Source organism: Talpa occidentalis, unplaced genomic scaffold (genome assembly GCF_014898055.3).
Source record: "Talpa occidentalis isolate TD23 unplaced genomic scaffold, MPIMG_talOcc4v2.1 talOcc4.7, whole genome shotgun sequence".
NCBI lineage: Eukaryota > Metazoa > Chordata > Mammalia > Eulipotyphla > Talpidae > Talpa > Talpa occidentalis.
The window spans coordinates 40,261,865-40,267,951 of record NW_023605083.1 but is presented as its reverse complement, the minus strand read 5'-3'; positions in this window follow the sequence as shown (position 1 = coordinate 40,267,951).

Sequence of the window (6,087 nt, the reverse complement as noted above, 5' to 3'; positions counted from 1 at the left end):
CTCAGGGCTCCCCCACTGGGCAGGTGTCACATACTAATGGATGGGAGCTCAGTGCCTGCTCAGTTTCCAATGGGGCCCACTCACAGTCTGGCCCTTATGTTTGCTCTCTGACATTGAGACCCTCCCTGGGAAAGGAGGGTAACTACTCCCACATACTTGCTGTTCTGAGGAATAAATGAGCCAAGGCAAGCAGTCTATCCAGCATCTCGCCTGGTCCATGATTGGTGCTTAGAAGTGGTGAGGATTTTTATTATCATTCCCCAAGCCAGTGTCTGTGTGATGGAGACCCCCACTTCACTGCTGTCTGGGGCAGGACGAGTATAAGTCTAAGAACAGGGACCTCTACACACCCCTCCCACCCTGGAGAACACGGCCTGATCACTCCAGCGCTGGAGACCCAGCACCTTCCTCACAAATCACCCCCCACCACCTCCACCGAATCAAGGACCCAGTTGGTCCAGCTGGTTCCTGCTTGTTTCCTCTGTTTCTCAGTGAGGCTGACACAGCCCATGTGAGTGGACAGCCAGGCCTCCACATGGGGGTCCAGACACTGTCCTCTCGGTGGCCGTGAACCCAGATAAGCAGAGTCCTCAGCCAGTTCATGGTCCCTGAGAAGCCTTGCTGTCCTGCACCCGCACTGAGAGTGTCAGTGCAGATGCACCTCATTGTGTGTGTGTGTGTGTGTGTGTGTGTGTGTCTTATCCTAACTAAGCTCTCTGCCAAAGGAGGTTGCATCTGGAATCCACCGTTAGAGAACTAAGAGACCACATTGGCCATGATATCTTCGTCCTGAGTCTTTTCACATTTCTGAAATGAAGGGTATATTTACCTTATCTATCATATAATTTCCAATATACATTAATTATTTGAAATTAAAGTATGTGAAAGCTCTTTGTAAATGTGCTTACTGGTGTGTGATGCACCAGAAATGACTGATAACTCTTGGACAGAGGAATGACAAATGACATCACACAACATGTCTCCTTATGCTAACTGCTAGGAGTGTGACACGTATGCAGAGAGTTAGAAGCTGGAATCCGGCCAGAGAGAGGTATTTTGATTTAACCTTTTCTGCTGATTATTGATATATCTTTGCACATATAGAAAAATGTATATTTTGTTTGTTTTTTTTTCCTAGAAAAAATATTTTTTTATTTATTTTTTTATTAGATAATAAATTTTATTGTTATATTCCCCATACAATTGCAGCCCCCCCATTCTGACCCCAATCCCTCCCCTCCCGCCCCTGCCCCCCTAAAAGTGTCTCTGGTTCATAGTTTTTGTTGATTTTGATTTTCACTTTCTTATAGTTATTCATTTTCCTGGTCCCTTATTTAAGTTTTCTAGATTCCTGCTATGAGTGAGACCATCCGGTATTTTTCTTTTTCTTTTTGGCTTATTTCGCTGAGCATGATCCCTTCCAGTGCCATCCATGTTGCTGCAAATTGCATGTGTTTATCTTTTTTGAATGCTGAGTAATATTCCATGGTATATATGTACCACATCTTCTTGATCCAGTCATCTATTTTTGGGCATTTGGGTTGTTTCCAAAGCTTAGCTATTGTAAACAGTGCTGCTATAAACATAGGGGTGCAGGTGTTCTTTGGAATTGATGTTTCTGTGCCCTTTGGGTAAATACCTAGGAGTGGAATTGCTGGATCATATGGAAGCTCTATGTTTAGTAGGTCCAGAAATCTCCACACAGCTTTCCACAGTGGTTGGACCAGTTTGCACTCCCACCAACAGTGCAGAAGAGTTCCTTTTTCTCCACACCCTCGCCAACATTTGTTGTTGCTAGTTTTTTTAATATGTGCCATTCTCACTGGTGTAAGATGGTATCTCATGGTAGTTTTGATTTGCATTTCCCTGATGACAAGTGATGTTGAACATTTTTTCATATGCCTGTTGGCCATTTGCATTTCCTCTTCAGAGAAGTTTCTTTTAGCTCTTCTGCCCATTTTTTGACTGGATTATTTTCTTTGTTGTTGTTGAGTCTCATCAGCTCTTTGCAGATTTTTGTGATCAGTCCTTTATCATTAGTGTTGGGTGCAAAAATGTTTTCCAGTTGGTGGGTTTTTCTTTGTTTTTGTTATTGTCTCTTTTGCTGTGCAGAAGCTCTTTAATTTGATGTAGTCCCAGCTGTTTATCTTCGCCTTCACTATCACTGCTTTGGGTGATGTGTCTGTAAAGATGTCTTTGATGTGCAAATCACGTAGTGTTTCGCCTGTATTTCCTTCTATATATTTTATGGTTTCAGGTCTTATGTCTAGTTCTTTAATCCGTTTTGAGTTGATTTTTGTGTATGGTGTGAGGTAGTGGTCAAGCTTCATTCTTTTGCATGTAGCGACCCAGTTTTCCCAGCACCATTTATTGAACAAACTTTCTTTGCTCCAATGCATAGTCTTTGCTCCTTTGTCAAAGATTAGTTGACCATAAATCTGTGGGTTTACTTCTGGATTTTCTATTCGATTCCATTGGTCTGTATGTCTGTTCTTGTTCCAATACCATGCAGTTTTGATGATTATGGCTTTGTAGTATAGTTTGAAGTCTGGGAGTGTGATGCCTCCATTCCCTTCTTTTTTTTTCAGGAGAGCTTTGGCTATTCGGGGTTTTTTGTGATTCCATATGAATTTCATCAATAATTGTTCTATTTCTTTGAAGAATGACATTGAAATTTTGATTGGAATAGCATTGAATCTGTATATTGCTTTTGGTAGGATGGCCATTTTAATAATGTTTATTCTTCCAATCCATGAGCAGGGGATGTCTCTCCATTTCTTTGTGTCTTCTTCTATTTCTTTTAACAGTGTTTTATAGTTTTCTTTGTATAGGTCCTTTACCTCTTTTGTTAGATTTATTCCCAAATATTTGATTTTTTTTGTTTCAATAACGAAGGGATGGTTTTTTTGATTTCTTCTTCTTCAGATTTATTGTTTGTGTATAGGAAGGCTACTGACTTTTGCATGTTGATTTTGTATCCTGCCACTTTACTGAACTGATTGATGAGTTGAATTAGCTTTTCTGTGGAGTTTTTGGGGTTCTCTATGTATAATATCATATCGTCTGCAAATAGTGATAGTTTGACTTCTTCTTTTCCTATTTGGATTCCTTGGATGTCTTTCTCTTGTCTTATTGCCCTGGCTAGGACTTCCAGTATTATATTGAAAAGCAGTGGTGAGAGTGGACATCCTTGTCTTGTTCCAGATCTTAATGGAATTGCTTTCAGCTTTTCACCATTGAGAATGATACTGGCTGTTGGCTTGTCATAGATGGCCTTTATGATGTTAAGGTATGTTCCTTGTATCCCAAGAATTTCAAGGGCTTTTATCATGAATGGGTGTTGCACTTTGTCGAAAGCTTTCTCAGCATCTATTGATATTATCATATGGTTTTTATATTTCTTTTTGTTGATGTGTTGGATAACGTTGATTGATTTTCGGATGTTAAACCATCCTTGTGTCCCTGGAATGAATCCTACTTGGTCGTGGTGAATTATCTTATGGATACATTGTTGGATTCTGATGGCTAAAATTTTCTTGAGGATTTTTGCATCAGTGTTCATTAGGGAGATTGGCCTGTAGTTTTCCTTTTTTGTGTTGTCCTTGTTCAGTTTTGGTATTAGTGTAATGTTGGCTTCATAGAACGTGTTTGGTATTGTCCCTTCCTTCTCAATTTTTTGGAAGAGTTTGTGAAGGATAGGCACTAATTCGTCTCTGAATGTTTGGTAGAATTCATTTGTAAATCCATCAGGTCCTTTGGGCATTTTAAATCCATCAGGTCCTGTTTTGTTTTTGGGGAGGTTTTTGATTACCATTTCAATTGCTAATTGTAATTGGTCTGTTTAGGTGTTCTATTTCTTCTTTATCTAGCTTTGGGTGATTGTAGAGTTGTAGGAATTTGTCCATCTCCTCTCGATTGTTGAACTTGTTTCCACATAACTGTTCATAGTAGTTACTGATTATTCTTTTGATTTCTGTGTCCCGTTGTGATTTCTCCTCTTTCATTGATGATCCTGTTATTTGTGCTTTCTCCCTTTTTTCCTTTGTGAGCCTGGCTAGGGTTTGTCTATTTATTGATTTTTTCAAAGAACCAGCTCTTGGTTTCATTGATCTTTTGGATTGTTTTTTTAGTTTCAATTTCATTTATTTCTGCTTTGGTTTTTATTATTTCTTTTCTTCTACTGGTTTTGGGGTTTTTTTGTTGTTCTTTTTCTAGATCTTTGAGCTTCGAGATTAGGTTGTTTCTTTGAGTTCTTTCTTGTTTTTTGATGTGAGCTTCTATTGCTATATATTTTCCTATTATTACTTTTTGCTGCATCCCATACATTTAGGATATTGGTGTCCTCCTTGTCGTCAATTCAAAAAATTTTTAATTTCTTCTTTCATCTCCTCATTAGTCCAGTGGTCTTCCAGTACTGTGGTTTTTAATCTCCATGAGGTAGGAAAGTCCTTGCCTTCTTTTATGGTTTATTTCTAGTTTGATGCCTCATGTCAGAAAAGATGGTTGATATGATTTCAATCTTGGTGTATCTGTTGATGTTTGTCTTGTGCCCCAGTATGTGATCGATCCTGGAGAATGATCCGTGTGCGCTTGAGAAAAAAGTGTACTCCGTTTTTTTGGGGTTTAGTGTTCTATAGATGTCTGTTAAGCCCAATTGCTCTAGGTCCTTATTTAGAGCTTTGGTTTCTTTACTTATTTTTTGTCTTGTTGATCTATCCATTGTTGATAGTGGTGTGTTGAAGTCTCCCACTACGTATGTGTTTTCTCTGATGTCTGTTTTCAGAGAGGACAACAGTTGTCTGATATATTTTGGTGCTCCTTCGTTTGGTGAGTATATGTTAATGAGTGTTATTTCTTCTTGAAGTATTGTCCCCTTGATCATAATGTAGTGACCATTGGGGTCTCTTTTTATCTTTTTGAGTTTGAAATCTGTTTTATCTGATATAAGTATAGCTGTTCCTGCTTTCTTTTTTGGTCCATTTGCTTGTAGGATTGATTTCCATCCTTTAACTTTGAGCCTATTTTTATCTTTTGTAGCTAAATGTGTTTCCTGGAGACAGCAAAAGGTTGGGTTTTGTTTCTTAATCCAGGCTGCAACTCTGTGTCTTTTTATTGAAGAGTTTAGTCCATTTACATTTAGAGTTAATATTGATATGTTAACATCTGTATTTGCCATTGTGTTTGTCTTTCCTTTGATTTTATTTATTTATTCTTTTAATAACTTTTTTTTTTTTTGGCCTTCTTTCATTGTTATTCGTCCCTCTGAGGTTCTGGCTTTAGGACTCCTTGTAGTATTTTTGGAGTGGGGGTTTAGTTGCAATGAAATTCCGGAGTTTCTGTTTGTCTGGGAAAGTCCATATTCTTTCTTCAAAGAGGAAGGAGAGCTTTGCGGGATAGAGTATTCTTGGTTGGCATCTGTTTTCTTGGAGTCTGTTGACTATGTCCCTCCACTCTCTCCTTGCCCGTAGTGTTTCTTCGGAGAAGTCTGATGTCAGCCTGATTGGCTTTCCTTTGAATGTTATCTGTTTCTTCCCTCTTGCCAGCTTCATTATTTTTTCCTTGTCCTGGATTCTTGGGAGCTTTACTATTATGTGTCTTGCTGTATTTTTCCTTTCGTCGTGGAAGTTTGGTGTTCTTCTTGCTTCTTGTATATCAATTTTCAGCTCCTCCTTCACATTTGGGAAGTTCTCTTCAATTATCTCTTTGAATATTTTCTCTGTTCCTACTTCTCTCTCCTCTCCTTCTGGTATTCCTATAACTCTTATATTTCCTTTCCTCATGGAGTCAGATAGTTCCCGAAGTCTTTCTTCATTCTTTTTCCTTCGTACTTCTCTTTCCTTTTCTGTTTTGGTTCTTTTTATTTCTGTGTCTTCAAGAGCACTTATTCGTTCTTCCATTTCATCAATTCTGCTTTCATTGCTTTTCCCAGAATTCTTTAGTTCTTCCATTAATTCTTTGATCTCCTGCATTTCTTTTACTTCCCTCTTTAGGGACTCAATTTCATTCTTCTGATCGTTGATTATTTTTCCCTTATCATTGTTTTCCTTTATGACTTCTGTCAGTTTTTTAATCACGGCAATTTTAAAT